At 38.9% G+C, this 17,750-nt stretch overlaps 1 long non-coding RNA gene across 1 annotated transcript in view; it reads left to right on the plus strand.

Moving 5' to 3' along the window:
* The window catches only part of LOC104909572 (uncharacterized), a 47,982-nt gene that overhangs the window by 10,271 nt on the left and 19,961 nt on the right, over positions 1-17,750 (plus strand). The window contains exons 2-9 of the long non-coding RNA XR_014881945.1: positions 22-156; positions 1,416-3,090; positions 4,946-5,007; positions 8,058-8,134; positions 11,698-11,751; positions 12,650-12,737; positions 14,134-14,243; positions 15,593-17,004. This is a non-coding gene — a long non-coding RNA (uncharacterized LOC104909572). The remainder of the gene's footprint in view (positions 1-21; positions 157-1,415; positions 3,091-4,945; positions 5,008-8,057; positions 8,135-11,697; positions 11,752-12,649; positions 12,738-14,133; positions 14,244-15,592; positions 17,005-17,750) is intronic.

Genomic DNA, 17,750 nt, shown 5'->3' on the forward strand with positions numbered 1-17,750 from the left:
TTTTTTTTTTTTTTTTTCCAGTAAACCCACGGAGTGCTGGAAACCATATAAACGATTGGTAAAACATGCATAAAGAAGGCAAGCTGATGATCTATGGGATTTTCTTTGTTGAAGCAACTACAGCCCGAAGCCTGGTCTGTTAAAACAACCCTGCAGGTTTGTCAGTCTTCAAATGCAGGCTGTAGGCACAGCAGATAAGGGGATTTCTGTGTTCTTGTTAGAAATATAAATGAAGTCAGAGAGAATCAGACTGCTTCTGTGGTTGAATATGAGTAAAAGTAAACACACTTTAAAGTATTTTATACCTGGTTGCATGTTGAGGCTAAGCTCCAACTTTTTGTACAGAATGGCAACAACATCGGTTATCATTATAAGATTTCTGTGTTGTCTGTTCTCTGCTCTGAAACCTCAGTCATTTTTGATTGACAGGAAGATTACCTAATAAACCTTCCCCACAAACTAATTAATCACTGTGAATACAACACTAAATTGGCAAGCATAAAAAAGCAAATGAGATGGGTGTTGAAGACCGTTTTCAAATGACCTTAGTTGAAAGCCAAGTACAGAGTGCTAAAAGCAGCAGTAACATGAGGCTGCTGGTAAACTTCTTCACTGGGGTAGGTGGCTTCACCCACTGTGAGGGTGGGCTGTGACATCAGAACATGATCAGACAGGAGCCCATCCAATTGATGGGACTGGGACACCACCTCTCCAATAGAGCTCGGGAAGTGGACCTCCTTTATAGCTCTTCTGCCCTCTTTTTGTAGCTATTGATAGCAAATACTTCTCACAAATCGAGCACTGTTACAGTCATTATTATTGTAATGCAGAAATCCCAGTGTGCCCATAAGCTTTATTTCATAACCAGAGGGCTCCTCGGCACATGGCCCTGCGAGCAGTGGGAGCACCTCCTCCCCAGACACAGGTTTCATCAAGATAAAGTCATCACAATGTGATATTCCTGACAAGTTTATCAAAGTCTGAGGCTTAGGTCAACATGAGATCTTAATTCTCCACTTTCTTCTTTCTTTTCTGATGACTAAATACCATGAACTGCCTTATTTATGGCTCAGGTATAGGGCACACTAGCATCACAGCAGGAAATACAGTTGCCAACTCTTCCAGCCTTGAAGACAGGAGAAAGCTCTGCTGGGTTTATTCTACTGGGGCTGCTCAGGGAGGTCAACACTAGGCTTTGCTTGGACAACAGAGCAGGACATGTGTCCTCTGCCGTGTGGGGAGCAGAGCTTAGAAATTCAGAAAGAAATGAAAAGAAAACCACAACAGTGAACAAAACCAGTGTGAAGGGTATGGCGTTTTTTGGTTGTTTTTTTTTCAGCAGATGTAGGAATCAAGAGAGTTGTCTTTCTATCTGTAATTACTGACTGCTGAAGCCTGTTTCGGTATGCTTTCAGCTTAGCACCAGCACCGTGTTTCAGTAACGCACTACTTTACCCATTCATCCTGAGATGGGAGCAACATCTCTCTTCCCTGCAGTTCTCAAACAGGTATCTACAAACCGTCTTAGGGGCTGGCTAACTTTTTGTTCCTGATCTTTTTCTTCTTTTACTTCTCCTGCACAAACCAATGGCAGTTGCTACCCTGTGCCTATGGGCAGATAGGAACAGTGAGTAACTGAAATCCAGCTGGTGCTTCTGCTTTTCACTTAACGTTTGAATAGCACTTAAAACAATAATCTAAAATGTGTGGCCTTTGAACTGCCTTCCCCTCCATCTTCGTGGGGCTGTACATGAGCTCAAAGGGAGCCAACTGCAGTGGGTATTTACCGGGCAAGAAATCTTCAGTAGGGCTCAAAACAAACTCAGCCTGAGCCAGATGGCTAGTTTTCTCCATAGCATTTCCATCTTATTCCGTTCTCCATCCCACAGGTTCATGTGCATCCCTCGCTCCCATGGCACACTCCTCTGCACAAGCTGCATCTCATCGCTAACCACAACCATTGCCCTGCACAACAAGGGATGGCAATGGCATGGCTGCTGTTCTCCAGCCGCTGCTCAGCCTCCCACAGCCCCCCCTTCTCTTCCCCTGCCAGCCCCTTCCCCTCCCCGCTTCCATCCCGACTGCTCAGAGGCAGCAGAGAGAGGGAGAAAGGAATTATTTATTGTATGCCTGTTGAAAATGAAAGGCTTTTACATTTTAATGAGCACTAAATAGGAGCGAGGAAATATTGTTCATTAGCTGTAATCTGTGGAATTGCTTGAGTGAACTTCCTTTGGAGGCCGCTTTAAACGGTTCACTCAAGTAAAGCAGTTTGTATGGTAATTAAGGGAGCATTTTTCTGTCAACATCTGTGCCGCTATTTATAACGCTGAAGGTATCTTATTACTCCACCAGAGAAACATTAAAGAGGATGGGCAGAGGGATGGTTGTATTTTTTTTAAATATATATATATGTACGTATGTGTGTGTATATATATGCATATAGCGTTTCTACTTTCTCTCTTCAAAACCTCTCCCTTTCTCTTGCTTCCTTTTTTCTTTCTTATTCTCTTCTCGCTACCCCTCAATTTGCCAAGAAAAACACCCTGTCCAGTGTTTTGTGATAGTAAGGATTATCATCCTGACATCTTTCCATTAATCATAGCCTTTGTTCAGCAGCCAGGCAAGGAGACTCAATCTGCTCGGCAAAAACAAGAGGCCCGTGTCTTTGGAAACCACTCTCATCTCTCATCACTCCATAGTACTGGAGATGCCTTTTGGCTGCGTTATCATGGTGTCCCTGGAGGGATGGCACAGCATGGCTGTATCCTCAGTGCATCCCTCTGGGAAGCCCAGCCCAAGCTGCTGGTGCTCTGCAGGAGTGGCAGGAGGTGGCAGGGGGAAATAACTTTCTCATGTTTGGTCTCATCACATTGAGGTTGATGCTTGAATTTTCTGCTCTAAGGCTGCTTGGGAGAAGAGTTTGGGTATTAAAAATGAACTTGTTTTTCTGCATACAAAAATAGAAAAATGTGTGTTTTCATTCGGTTGGTGGTTGGATTTGATGACTTTAATGATTCTATGATAATACTGATCATCTCAATCCTGAGCAGCCTGTACCACACCAGTGCAATACGGAGCCATCACCAGGTATTGTTTTATCCTTACTTATTCCATCTTTGTTTTTCCCTGTACTTATAACAATGAAGTTTGCATCCTGAATGCAGTTCATCACTTAGAATATGGCAAATGTTGTCCTGAAAACTGGTATCGCTAAGGTGAAGATCGATGTTACACAATGCCTCTGAGCCCAGTTGGTTCACAGTGATTCCTAAGTAGCTGTGAGGCATCTCCTGATATAGTTGTGTTCAATTCCTACTTTCCCAACCCTAAAAATCTTCCTGCTTCCTTTCTCATTATCTGGATGCTTCGTTTTTGCCTCTGCTGCTTTGCTTCTTCCTTTAGCCTTCTGATGTTAATTTCTTCCTCCCCACAGCTAGACCCAATCTGGGGATTTTGCATGGGTTTTTCCTGGGTGTTCTGCATGCATACTGAGAAAGCTGTAGAAAAGAGAGAGGAACATTCATTCAGTGCTGTGAAGGTTTTACTTGGTGCAATGGAACATATAAAAAGAATATAAAAATAAAAAAAACTTCCAATATGCGTGGAAAAATGCAAGTAGAGCTAAAGCTTGCTAGAGTGCACCAAAAGCACTGCCGTATATAAATTAAAGATGCTTTGCCAGAGCCAATAACTTTTATAGATTTTTCTTTACCTGTAATGAAGGAAAAACATAAATGACTATCATAAAAAGTAAACATTAGAAATAGAAAATCCCTTTTACAGCATTCAGTCCATCTTTCTGCCAATAACAACTTGTTCCCTATAGTATATTTTTCCAGTGATTCCTCCAGTCTAGTGTTAAACATTTCTAGTGAAGGGCCTTGCTGCTCCCTTGAGAGGCAGTCTGAAAGCTTTGTGCATTTCAATGTCAGGAAGTTTTTCTCAGCAACTTCAATTTTCTCTGTCTATATTTCTTCCTGTTAGTGTTAGGATGTCCCTATAATTAGTTCTGTTCATTTGAATTTTTTTACTGATGCTCTTTAGAAGGTATGTGCATTGCAATTCTGTATAACCATTTCACAGCTACAAAGCAAGATTTCCAACTGCACTTTTTTTTCTTAAATTGTTATTAGATTAATTTAATTCATAGGTAGCATTTCCTTAATGTTTGCATCCTATTTATAGCAAGAAAACTTATGGTATCACCAGGCTTAACACCACTGCTCTTTTATTTTGATGGGTAACCAAATCACAAGACCCTGACATCTGCTATTTTTGGTAAGGGGCCAATGCTGGTTTCAGAAACAGGAGAAGTGCTTTCAAAGAGAAAAAATGCAGACAGAGAGCAAATAATGGAAAGCAAAACTGACTAGCAAGTAACAGAAGCCAATACAAAAAGGGTGATATTTTTCAGAAGAAAACAAATGAGTGAAAGTGTCTAATAAATGAGAAACTTATCTGAAGATAGAACCATTAGTTGGAAAAAACCATAAGATCATCTAGTCTATCCAACCACCAACCCATCCCCACCATGCCCACTAACCATATCCCTCAGTGCCACATCTCCACAGTTCTTGAACACCTTCAAGGATGGTGACTCCATCACCTTCCCTGGGCAGCCTGTGCTGCTGCCTCACCACTCTTTCTGAGAAGAATTTTCCTCCTAATATCTAACCTAAACCTCACCCCTAGTGCAACTTAAAGCTATTCCTTCTCATCCTATCAGGACTGAAACAGAAGCTTGCCTAGTAAATTGGTTAACTGTACCTTCTGCAAGGCACATTTTATTTATTTTCATTAAGTATTGAATTCAACTTAGTTGTTTAATACCTTTTATTTAAGAGGCTTTGCAGTGAAATAAATGAAATACTACAGAAAAAGCAGGAGAGGAGGAAAGATAACTCTTTACAGTAATTGCTCATTATCTCTTCAATTTTATTAGTGGTGAAAACAAGAAACAACTTTTAAGCATGTCAGATACTCCTACCTCTTACGTCTGTTAAGGTAAGTAAACTATTTTAAAAATATCTTCCTTCTTAAATTGTGACAAAATTGTTTCAGCACTGTAAAGTATGGCATCATATGGTGCCATATAAAAGGCAGCATCACAGACTGCTCTAGTTCTGCATCAACAGTGCATCATCTTCTTCCAGATAAATCTTACATGTGAGCTTATCTTTGGATATGAAGTTGAATGGAATTTAAGTTCATGGAGAATCTTTAATGCTTTGCTGAGTGAGAATGCATTTTAGTAGATCCTTAAGTACTTTTCTCAAGAGGTTTACCATGCATAAGACTTCTTAAAAGGCACTTCTGAGTTAAAAATACCTGAAGTTCTCTCTAATGAGGATGTATAGCATTCTACTCAAGGTAATCAAGGTTATGATATCACATATTTTAAAATTCTTATTGGGAAAGACAAAAAAGTTTTACAGTTAAGTAAGTGAACGTTCAGATGAAAGATAGAAACAGAAGAGGATTATAGTACAGTAAAAGTGCATAGGCAACTCTTAGTGAACTTCTGCATTTATAATCTTTCTTTATCCGTAACGTATTTAACTATAAGCTCTTTAAGCAGGAATTCATCATTCTGAGTATATATGAGAAGCCTAATGTGGTTCAGGGTGTGTTTTAATATTTAACAGCAGGTCATTTTCTACAGACATTGTAGAGTTTATTGTCATAATATGTGTTGTTATTTATTACATATCTCAACAATACAGTAGACGCAGACCAACAGCCAATTTGGGCAATTAATCATAGTATTTTCCAAAGATCTAAAACATTCTGTGCTTCCAGAATGTATTTCTGAGGCTTTCCAGGTAGTGCACCATTAACACATGACAGGGCATGTTTCAGAGGTTCATTAACACATGTTGTAGATGTGCAGCCTCATGCATTCAGCCACCTGAGGCATGCATTAATGGACCATTAAAACATGCCCAGGAGTGTCTTAATGCTATTACAGTATGGCTCTGCAACTTTTTTATAAAACAACTCTTTTCAAAAATACAATTTTTACTATATTGCAAAGCCTCTAGTCAGAAAAGAAAGGGGTATTGTGACCTAAGATTAAGAAGGCACCTCGACAGGGATATAAATACCCTTGTTTTCTGCCATTTTAATATATTTTATATTGTTTTATATTGTTTTATAAATAGCATAGTCCTAAGGCCTGATTCACGTTTTTGCTGACCTACCTTCCCACTGCTCAGGAAATGTAAAAGAGTCTTAAAGTGCCATAAATGTAAATCGCACTCCCATACTACTTAGCTTAGTTGCTAATTTCAATAGACATTTCTAGGTTTCTAGGTGAGTAACTCTTGAACAGCTTTGGATTTCTGTGCAGGAAAAAAACAAAACTGGAAACCCAAGCAGTTTGCCAAATAAGTTATGCTGTAGAAGGCTAAAACTAGGAAAGAGAAAAGGGGTTATACCACAGGTGGACAATTTGCTCACACCTTCAGTAACGTGCTGTTATTGACCACATCAGTTTCACATCTCAATCTTGGCTGAATTCATTCTAAAATAATCAATTATCCATTAGTATTCTTATTTTATAATTTCTGTATGCCAGTAATACAAATAATGTTATCTTTATTATAATCCAGTGAACTACTATCCTTGTTTTCATAATAATTCCCTCATGAGCACAAAGTGCAGACTGTGGAGCAAACCATTTCCCCCCCATGTCAGCCTCCACTTCATTTAAAAGTTGGGAGCAGCATAAAGAGCTTGGAAGTGCTTGAACCAGCTAAAGAAAATTTCTTTAATGATAGTGCCCTGAAAGAAGGCCATAGGCCACACTTCAAAAAATTCACCATCTGACCCAAAACAAAATATTATTTCAGGTCAATTTTAACATTGCTTTTAGATTTTGCTTTTATGTATGTGTTTATTACTGCTGGGCCATCTCATTTAATGTGTGACAGCCAGCAGTCATGTTGAAATGATGCATTGCAACACATTGCTCAAAAAAGATTGTAATTATGTATCAGAGCTTTTTTTTTTCCCATGTTTCTTTCAAAAAAGCTATCTAAGGAAATTCTTTCCCTCTTTCTAAATTAGCTTTTTGACAGAAGAAGTTGCTGTGGAACTCCACATTTGGACTAGTGTAGCTTAGAGCTGTGTATTCATCATCATTATCATAATAATAGCATTACACCATTATTTTACATACTCTTCCTCCTCTAACGAATATAAGTACAGTGCACTGTAATTTGTAAATACTGTGCTTTCAATCAGCAGTGCTTGAGCAGGAGCTTCAGAATAAGGTTGGGTCTAACCAGAGCATCATCACCTCAGGCTATAATATGCTCATTGACCATGGGTCCTCCATGTTTGCCAGGGCACAGGCAGAATGTGGAATGATATGTGGCTGAATCATTGCAAGGATATATATTGCAAGGATCTGGGACTCCTTGCTCTTCTGAGAGCTATGTTGTCAGTCTTGGAGCAGGAAGATCTGAGCAAGAGCCTTAGTTCAATAATCCTCAACTTTATAGCAAGTGGTGAGATCTGAGGGCTTCTCTTCTGTTTTGTCCTTCCCCATGCCAATTTCAAGTGTGGGGAGTTCTTAACGAAGCTTTTTTGAGAGAAAGAAGAAGGGGTTGGGTGGTACTTGTTTTTATTCAGAAGCAGAGCAAGGGAATGTAACTGGATGTAGTGCAAAACTTCTGTCAGCAAATAAAAGGAAAAGGCCATTGGTGTCAGTGCATATGTGTTGCTCAGTGAGTGTGGCAGCATTGATGGCTGTCACCTTCAGATTGAGTTTGTAGTAATTACGTTTTCCAGTCTTATGGAAATCCCCCAAAATTACACATGTGCAGAAACTTCTCATGTCGTATATTTTCACAGGGAATTCTATATGCATATGATCTGCAAACAACTTATATTAATTTAAAACTATTTGAGGAAAATGTTTGCTTGGAGTAGGAATTAGAGGCAGTACTAGTTAAGGACATATGACTAGGAACTATGGGATATAGAGTTTAAGCCTGTGACTGCCAGAATTAAATCTAATTCATCGTTAAACACTTTATCTTCCTCTACAGCATAGGTAAAAGGTCATATGCTCCAAAAATATGATCCAAAAAGGGATAATGTGCAGAGGGAAATCCAGATCTAATAGGTAAGCAAAAATCTAGCTCTGAATTTACAATACATTTGCTTCAGGGCTTTTCTGGGTTGTGAAGAAAGAAATGAGATGTAATGCTGGAGCTGATTATGTGCAGAAAATGGGACTATGAGAAGGAATCAAAAGCAGACATGAGTGAGACAAAAAAGAGGACAGTAGGGGAAGAGGCTCCAAGTTTAGGGCAGACGTGGAGAAGTATGGCTCCATTGCTGCATGCTCTGCCCAAGATTTTTATCTTTTTGTTTCTTACTTTGCATTTATTACATAATATAATCATTAACTTGTACTTTTATCTCTTTTTTGGGTTTGGTTTTTTGTGGGTTTTTTTTTTTGACACTTATATATGTTTTTATTTTTGTCTCATGCATTACTTAAAGGAGGAAAATGGTCAAAGGCTGAATGGATCTAAAGAGTCTGCTGCTCCTGGGATTGTAGGTTCTTAAGAAATTGGCAACTGTGTGTAAAATAAATGAGAATATTATGTGTGCATTGATCATTAAAGTAACTAAGAGATTTAACAAATAGTTGTGTAGCTAGTAGGAAAAAATAAATAAAAGCAAGAAGATCCAAAGTGCTCTGTACAACTATGTACTGTTTTTAGTGTCATGACAAGTGATAAGGTATGACATTCTTCAACAACTGACAAAATGCTGTCAGGAAAATCAGTTTTTTACCAGCAAGATGCATGGCTCCTCCGAGAAGGTTCTAGACTTGTTACACTTCACTTTTGAGAGTGAAGCAAATATTTCGATAATGTATTTTTGACAAAAGAAGATCAATACCATACTTTGCATATGAAAGCAGTTTATGAATAGCAGAATTCAGATTCCTACCCACAGCTGGCATTGACTAAAGATCAATAATCATCATGTGAGCTCTGTTTTACCTAAAGCAAATTTTCAGCCAAAATGGCTTGGTCTCATGTTCTGTTTTAAAAAAGACATCAGGATTAATTAGTGAGTGTTAGTATTTTTCAAAAATTATGTGGTTTTTATACATTTCCAGAAGGAGATGGAAATTTCCAAATTTCCAAACGGTTGCACTGGAACAGTCTTTCCAACCAGTTTTGTGTCAGCTTCTATAACAAGTTGAAAAGTCTGGGGAGGGGCAGCATTCCAGCTCTGATTCAAAAAAGTCATATTGAAAAGTTTGTAAAATAGTGCCTCATCATGCGCTTTGATTTTTATATTTTAGTGTGTTATGATAATGGTGCACAAAATAGATCTCAACTTTTGCTTTCATAGGCTTTGTAATTCTCTCTTCTTGAGAAAACTGTGTCACTGATACAATTTGGACTCTCTTCTGGCAAGTACTAGTAGTAGCTGATGTTAAACTTTCAGCAATCACTGGCTTTGCTGATGTATCTGGTGAATTTTCAGTTCTCAGTTCTCTCTACTGCAATTCTGAATCTTCTCACCTTCTTTTTTACCCTTTTGTACAGAAATCAGATATGAGTGTGACAGAATGAAAAGAAAGCTATCCGTACCTCAAACAAGATCATCCTGTGTTTCATTGCAAAGTTTCAGAAGAAATTATTTAATGTTACTTCAAATAGCATTGAGGAATCATTAAGGTTGGAAAAGACCTCCAAGATCATCCAGTCCAACCATCCACCTACCACCAGTATTTCCCCGCTAAAACCTTATCCCTTGGCAAAACATCTCTGTTTCCCCTCCAGGGATGATGACTCAATCACAATAGCATCATACTGTCTAATATCGTTTCAGTACTTACAAAGAATTCATGAGCTTACTCATTTGCTGAAAGGAAATATTAGCACATTTTAAACAGGGACAATAACAAAAGTAATCTCTCTTGAAAATGTGTTTATGGAAGAGATTTGTGGGAGGATAAAATCTAATTGGAAAATATTTAATGAATCATCTTGAGCAATGGAACAAATTTTGTTACTGAACAGTATTAAAAACCTGCAAGGCATTCCTAGGAAATTCCTTTACTGGCCTCAGCCTACAGTACCGGGTGCCATTATGGACACCAGCACTTAAGCAGCAAATAATAACATAGGCTAGATGGGACAGGAGAAGAGGAAATCAGAGTATAGACATAGAAATGCTGACTGCCATCTGGCACAGATGTCATTTACTGCTGCTCATGAGTCAGGAACCAGTTAAATTTAACATACTTAGCAGTCTGCTTACCCTTGTGCAAGGCTAAGTAATACACTAATTATTCTTCAAAGTTCCAAACTACGCAGTTCATTATTTTTTGAACAGAAAGTCTTGATAATTTTTTTGAAATTACTGTAGTTTTTAGATTTATGCTGGTACTCTAAATAAAAAACTGTCGCACTCATAGTGACATAAATATGTAATAAGAAGTAATTTTTCCGTTCCAGAAGATTGTATTTTGCATTAGGTTTTTGAGAGAAAGCCACAAGTTAGCAAGCTGACAGGATTCCTGCTAAATGTGGCTTTTTCTTTCACTGGAGAGAAAGTGGAAGTTTTCATCTTAGTTTATTTTGAAAAATGTATATACATTCCTCTTTATTTCCCTAAGTAATTTTGTTATTTTGCTAGAATCTGTGAATAAATCTTCATATAGCATTACACAGCCATACATATATTATAATATGTTTTACATTAGCTAGCACTGAAAAAATCTGTAGAAGAATTGAAGATGTTTTCTGTGTTTGCGTCTTAGCTTTTGGAATAATATTTGTATAACCAGAGCACTCAGTGATTAAGTTAAATGTGCTCTGTCCAACATTTTCATAGAGAAGCAAAACTGAACACATGAACTCCTTATGTGCTGCAAATGGATATGTTGAGGTATCTTCATTAATTATTGCCGCATGCAGCAGACTGTTCCTTTTGCTTATACATAAGGTCATTTGAATTTAAAACAGGAAAGTATCTTTAGGAAAGTATCCTAAATGGGTGATGGAAGCTATTATTTTTATTGCAGCTTGATTAATTTCCAACTTCAACCTCTTGGATTCTTAAAATATCATGTTCTAATTGTATTATTTTTAGGACAAAAAAAAAAAAAAAGTTGTTTTGAGAAATTTGTTTTGGCAATGTAGACCAACAAACAAAATGATCATGATATTTTCTTCTAGAAAGAAAATGAATTGGTGTTTAAACATGAGTTCTGGCCAGTAAGTGAGATGATGGGGGGGGGAGGGAGTGGAAAAAGGGCAGGGAAATGGGAAGGAGTAAAAGCAAAAGGAAACGCAGCAACTGTGCCAGTCCTAAAGCCTTTTTAAAACATGGTTGCTTCTAGAATTATACTGTTAGCATTAACTACTCTACTAAATGTAATTTCAGAGCAGCTTGGCTATGCTGGGACCAATAATGTTTCAGCAGATGTTAACAGTGAGGGAATTTAAAGATTACAGAGTTTCATGGGTGTAGTAAAGCTGCAGTGGGAACAGAAATATTACCGTAGCTGTTATGTTCTGAGTGCACCACATTTACTGACAAGTAATACATGAGTGATAGTGAGGACCAAGGGAACAGAACTTTATACTTACTGGTCAGCAGCCTATAAATTCCATAAATTAAACAAAGTTTTATGTATTTTTCATTTCTTTTCAGAATGATCATCTCTAAGGGCCCCTGTTTCACGTTAATTCCACTGGCAAAGCATAGGTCTGTCTTTCAGCATTTCTTCAGGAGGGTATTTCCCCACTTGTGTGTTTCCTTTTCTTTCCTCCCAGTGTCCTCCAGCTGTAAGGCTTTCACAAGCAGTGCTTTCTCCCCAGTGATCCTTTATGGATCAAGCCATGGCCATCAACTGCCCAGCAGGAAATATCACCTACTGTAGGAGCAAAACCCTCCCTGAAAGCCTTTTTCCCAGAACGGTGCCATCCATTTTGTGCACCACTTCTGCCCTCAGTCTCAAGGCAAGGAAGTAATCATCATGACTTATTCAGCCCACTAGAGATCTAAGAATTCATGGAGAAGTTAATGTTTTAATTGACCTTCCTAAAACATGAAAACTGCAAACCTGAGACAAGCAAGGCAAGCTAGAAGGATAGGTCTGCTGCCCCATGTAAAAACTAACAGTGCAGTGTTAGCAGTGAATGCAGCGTGGGGGATTAACACATGTAGTACGGCTGTCAGAGGTGAGGTGTGTGTCCACTGGTGGATCCAGGGCGTGTACTGCAGACACCAGTTCTGGCTTATGGAAAGCATCAGCTGCTATATCTGGGCTCAATTAAGTATGGATAACGTGTTCAGTTGAAGTAATGTAAAATTTTATGTTTAGCTTGTATTTATCTGGTATTCAGATATTCATGACCATCCCGGTCAGCAACAAAGTGATTTAAAAGTTAAAGAAACCAGAACTGGGCTTTCCAGAAGAATGAAGAAGAGAAACAAAATTTATGCTATTTTCTAAGCAAGAATGAAATAATTACAAGTTAGAACAGAGGTATCCTACATGTTCACAGAAAGGAGAGCAGGAGAAGGTTATTGTTGCATTCACATTTTGAAGGCACGTTCTTACAAACCATATAGGGCCTACTGAATTATTTTCTATTTTCAGGTTGGGAATGAAGAAAAAAAAACAAACAAACCAGATGAACGTTTGCCAACTTTCTCCATCGCAAAGTTCAGTACAAGAGGTCACCGATGTAAGAGCTCCCTTCCTGTGATGGTGATTGTGCAAAATTCACTAACCAGTGCTGGTTCTACTCCAGTAGAGTAAAATGTGCTTGTGGAAGAAAACAATACAGTACCACTATGATGCTCGTTAGGAACAAAGACACCCCCCCACACACCCTGCATATAGCAGTCTACGTAGTGAAAGCCTTTTTATTTTGATGGCAGTCTTTCACTGTCTATCATAAACTTAGTGAAGCAGGCTTTCTCTATCCAGCTCTCCTTTTATTGGGCACAAATCACTCCTGACAGGAAGTTTTATGCCTAAATCCGTTTACTGTCCTTGTTGGTAGTCTTTAAATTAATATTTATAAGCTGAGAGAGGACCAAAAGAATGCAGCAGTAAAATATCTAAATGCTTCAGTTTGGCTTGAACTGAATTTTCTCCTCTCAACCACTGACATTGCTTAATTACTAGTGACCCACGCATGTATTGTCCCTGCTGCTCCAAGCCTACAGATCACTGCCTCTGCTAGTATTGTGACTGACAAGTGGGGAGGTTCAAATGGTTTATATGATGTATTGGATGAACAGGTGTGGGTACAGGGAGAAGAGAGAGAGAAAGAAATGTGTCCAGAAAAGCACCTTAAGAGAAGTAACTTAAAGCTGAAACATATGATTTGACTATGAGAAAAAAAATGAATTATATTTGAGTTGGCAAAAAACCTAAATGTAGTTGCTCTAATTTTAAACACATTGGGAAACAAACCAGAGGGCATACTGAGCTCAGAAAACTCAGATAGGCATATTCAAATCTCAAATGGATGATACATACACACACCCTCAGCAAAATGACCATTTTCATTAAATCAGTATGAAGGACAGTTCCTTTGCGTATCAAAAACTGTTGGGTGAGCTGAAATTAGAACAAAGCTGATTAAAAGTAAAATCTTGTTGCATTCAATTGCTTCCTCCTTTTTGCTACTATTTTAATTCTTTTTTTCTTGATGTCTCACTTCTGTCAAAGTTTGTTGAAGGGTGTGCAACAGAAGAAGCAGGTGTAATACAAACCTAATCAGCTGTCACCACCTTAGCATTCAGGCACATAAAAATAACAAGGCTGACTAGACTGGAAAGAAGTACAGATGACAAATGGTGGAGTCCTCTTAAAATGTTGTAATAGGAAAAAAAAATGTAAAAGAGAAAAGGAACAGAAGATTCTAACCTGCAAGTTGTGTATGTGCACCCCGACCCTGACACAGGTTAAATTTTAGCACATCTGTTGCTTTATGGTTATGTGAGAGTATCCCTAAAGAAAAGGTAGTAGATAGCCACCCATAGAAGATGCAGTAGGCCTAAATCACTGTTGTCTGTACGTAATGTGAAATCTTTTACGTAAGGAGTGAAAGAAACTTTTATGTTCTCCAGGTAACAGAGAAACAGCAGAAGAGGTTGTAATGCGAACAGTTGAAGATCTTTCTAATCTATAACTCATGTCTCAGCATCTGCTGGATCTGACCATAAGGAACATCTAAAAGGTGAGTTCTGAACATCCATTTCATTTTGAGAATGAAGCCTGTCCCACCCTGATTTATTTGTTCTGCAAATACTTATTTAGAGACATAAATAACATTTTTGTTTTGTATATTTGCAGATTTTATTTATTATGCTTGACCAAAGTTTCTTTTACATTCCTGGGTGCTGTCCTTTTGTTAACAGTATACTGATACATCCTTGTTGCTTTCTCTCTTTCTGGGAGAGCTGTACTTCATGCATGCTACATTCACACACAACAATAGGGCGCATTTGATATGTGGGAAGAAGAGTGAGAAATAAACCATTAATTCTTCAGTACCTCAAAACTGCTGTCTTTTGTGCTCAAAAGCCTAAGCTGCCTCAGGTAGTCTTCAAACTCCTTTTTAAATAGTGTTCCTGCCAGCTGAGATAGCAAATGACTATAACAAGCCTACTCTCACAATTATAAAACAGGCACAATTATGTGTTCTATTAGAATGACTCAGACTTCCCCTAAATCCTATTCTTCCTGAGCAAGATAAAATTATAAGACTTGTAGAATAAGCCGATCATCTGCTGAGGGCAACTAATTCCCTTATAAGTCTCTCTGCTCTTGGGTAATCAAGCATCCAAAGAGATTCATTCTGCAGCTTAAAAGGAGATAGTATTTTGACACCTGAGCCAAGTATCCCAAATCTCTAGACGCAAAGTAACATGTGAAATTCTAAGAAGGACATGACGTGGTAGGATGTGTGATATTACAAAGCAAGATGTAAAAGGCAGAATGATGCAGGGCAGTGGAGGTAAGAATGTGTGCTCAATCAGCCAATTAACTATTAGCTCACTATGTCTCAGTGCTCCCTCCTCATCCTTTTCATGAGGGCACAACTTAGCAGTAGATAAGGATGAAAAAAAGCAAAATGTAACTGTATTTTTCATTACCTGTTTTTCTCAAGTTTTGCTTTTGGCTCTTTCAAATGCATTAAACATGCCACAAGTACAGGAGTGTCTTTTCTCTAAGTCAGTGGGAATGATATCTCCGTTCAATTGCATTTGTAATCAGGGTTGCATTTTGTTCTCAGGCCTTAGAAAAATTACAGCTTTCAGCCTCTTTCTGTTTAAGTATTGTTGCCTAAAGCGGACATTGGGACTGTCTAAGTCAAAACAAGACACTGACTTATTCTGTGGGGTTTTTTTTACTTCTTTATGATTATTTAGGTGCCTGGTTTTGTTAATGGATTTTCTTAAAGAAAAAAAGCAAAAATTGAAGACTAAAGTAGTTCATAAAGATTTGGAGAAAGATTGTCTAAATGCCTTTATTTTATTCTAGCTCTTCAGCAATTATGATAATACTTTTTGTGTACTGTTTCAGTTTTTCCATCATCAGGATGAAGGCACTATGTTTCTCTATAGCATCCTCAGATAAGGCTGACCTACTAGCCATAAAATGAGGTAGCACTTGATGATACAACCTCCTTTTTTGGAACCTTTTCTGCTATCAGAAGATGACTGTGGAGCTTTTCCACACAAGCATCACTGGAAAACTCCTCCTCTTTTGGTAGTGTTTTTCCTACAAGTTGGATGAAGAGTGCGTGCACACTCGGCCAAGCATTTGCTGAAGAAATCTGTGCCCATGGCTGAGGGATGCTTGCTAAATGGACTGTTGTGCTTTCAAAATGCACTTTCCCTATTGCCCTGACCTGAAACAAAGCCCCATGGCAATAATTTTCCATAGCTGAGAGACCTTTAAATTGAAATGTTGGGAAGTTGCCTTTCCATTGGCTCCAGCCCATTGTTCTCAATAGCCCACTTACTTTAACTTCCAGCTGTCCTAATAGAGGCAGAATAGTCAGCTCCCTGCTTCGTGCTGTGCTATCAAATGTCTCCCTGTCTCCTGGTGTGCAAGCTTTGCTCTTTTGGGGGAAAATCCTTTAGAAATCAGGTATTTCTGATACACATTTTCACACTAACATGCTGAACATCTTAACTAGGATGTAAATTTTCTGTTAAGCTGTTTAGGCTAGGAAGGTAACAGCTGTGTCTTGGTTTTATACCAGGATTCCTGGATACTGACTGATAGCATTCTGGGGAGCTCAGAAAAGGCTTTTTTCTTGAAGTTTGCTGCTCTTCTCTGCCTCTCTAGGTGGTTTGTTATCTTGCCATGGTGCTTTTCATTTCCCACTGCTCTTCCTCTGCTTTTCTACCCTCTCTCAGGAGCTGGATAGAAACATCTTTTGAACTGAATGAAGTTCATTTCTCTCTCCTCCACTTGTCTTTCTTCATTGTTTTCCTTCAGAGCCTTAGTGCCCTCTCCGCACCACCCACCATTTCCCTAGGGAATTTTTTGGTGTGGTGAGAAGGGCGAGGGAACCAGGACAGAAGGCTCAGTTATTCTTATGACCAGAGATAAGACAGTGTAGTATTTGTTACCACAGTTTTGTGTGCTTTGCCTGAAGTACATAGGATTTCCTCCAGGGTAGGAGAGTTTTTCAGAGAGGAGATGGTATTTAGGAACTCAAATGCCTTGAAGTCTGATCCTCCTTTTTCTCCCCATGAGTGACAAAGATGAAATCTTATAGTACTTCACATAGCTTCCACACCAAGATTGATGCTTTCTTCAGAGTCTGAAGGAATTACAGCCATCTGTGTCTGGCCAGAGTTATCAAGTGCTGCATAGTAAAAAAGTTAAAAATAAAAGGAAAAGGAACGATTCTTCAGGCCACAAGGATTTGGATGTCCGCAGCCAACCCGTTCTCTAACCAAACCCCTTGGAGAGCTAAAACCGTAAGTAAGAAGCTTTAAGCTACTGCATGAGACTTCTGTGCTGCCACATCAACAGCTGTAAATCTGCTCTTGAGCTCTTCTTGCTTACCCTGTAGGGGAAGCAAAATTCTGCCTGGATGATGCAGTAGCATTTGGCAGCAGCACTCTGGCAAGCAGACTTCCAGATGTTTGATGAGAATGACAGCCTCAGAGTGGGAGTGCTTGAGTGTGTGCATGCATGGCACTCTTTAAAATTCAAGGCTAGCTTGCAGCATTATCAGAGACTGAAAATGTCAAAAGAAGGCAGTGTTCATAGCAGGCATCGCATTTCAGGCCTTAGGAGAAAAAATTGAGGAAAGACAACACTGAAACAGTTCAAAAATACAGAAAGGGGGACCACAAGTAGACCAAAGAAGTTCTGGGTGATGTAGAATTGACTGCTACCCCCAGCCCAAGCCCATGAATCAGTGCACACCTAGTCTCATTGGGTACATTCCAGATCTCTGTGCCCCATCACATTTATTTTCTTCTGCACAACCCCCCATCCAGTTGCCCTACATTCAGAAAAATGGATTCTGTTGCCTGGCTGTTGCTGCTGACCTTCTCCTGACATCTTCCACAGATGTCCTGCACTGCTGTGCCATTCCTGCAATCCTTACTCATGCTTCTGTGCTTTTTGCTGTCCACACAGCCCAGTTCTTCTTTGCCTCTGAGGCTGTGTGTCTTCTTTCTATCCAGCACCTCCAAAGTCTATGCCTCTTGCCTGC

This window comes from Meleagris gallopavo, chromosome 2 (assembly GCF_905368555.1).
Source record: "Meleagris gallopavo chromosome 2, MGAL_WU_HG_1.1, whole genome shotgun sequence".
NCBI classification, from domain to species: domain Eukaryota; kingdom Metazoa; phylum Chordata; class Aves; order Galliformes; family Phasianidae; genus Meleagris; species Meleagris gallopavo.